Raw genomic sequence first — 882 nt, forward strand, 5'->3', positions numbered from 1 at the left:
GCTTGACTCTAGCCAGCTGTGGTACCCGACACTGAGCGACAGACTGACTTATCTTTGGAGTGGGACTGAGACGTCCAATACGATCACTTATACGCCGGTAGCGAAGGTGGAATTACCATTGTATTTACTAATTTTCTGTTTTGTAATAAAAGGTTCCTTTTAATTTAATTTCTTTGTGTTCTCCATTAAAACCACCTCCCGTTCCCAACCTTACATTTTTAACAGTTTTAGCCCATCCTGTAAGTTCGGAATATTTTTTGAGGCGAAGCTTTTTTGCTTTTTAAGAGGCTGAGTCCCTTGAGACTACCATGCTTTTTGTCTATCATTGAACGTACACAAACAGGGGTAGAGGTGTTTCAAAAGCATTACATCTGAAGTTAAAGTCATTGATTCTATAATTATTAATATGTGATTAATAAACTGTAATTCCTATTTCACCCCCTAATTTAGGGGAGAGTTGACTTAGACCATATAGGATCTAAACAAATTTTTAATAAATTATAAGCTTTTTACTGGAATGCCTCTCTAAATAACGCTTTATAGAAGATGTACATTTCTGTGGTTTGAGGCCAACTTTTGAAAATTTTATCAGATGTCAGGAGACGACCAATCCTGGAATGTTTTTCATTAGAATCAATGATTGGGGAGGCAGGTTGTGCTTCTGTCTAAGCTTAGAGTGATAACGAATTTCCCATTAACCTAATTCGACCAGACTACAAATTTTTAAAATAATAAAATATACGAGTTTTTTGAGGAAGCTAAACTTTTAAACACTTAAAGGGGTCATAGCCCCCTTCAAGCTAAAATAGTTCAGGAGTATGTGAGGAACGTTCGGGATTCATCTGATGCAGGCGTTCATCACTCTTAGAATTATTTTTAAAA

Source organism: Rhodnius prolixus, unplaced genomic scaffold (assembly GCF_049639745.1).
Source record: "Rhodnius prolixus isolate KJV_2025 unplaced genomic scaffold, Rpr scaffold_12, whole genome shotgun sequence".
In the NCBI taxonomy this organism is placed as follows: domain Eukaryota; kingdom Metazoa; phylum Arthropoda; class Insecta; order Hemiptera; family Reduviidae; genus Rhodnius; species Rhodnius prolixus.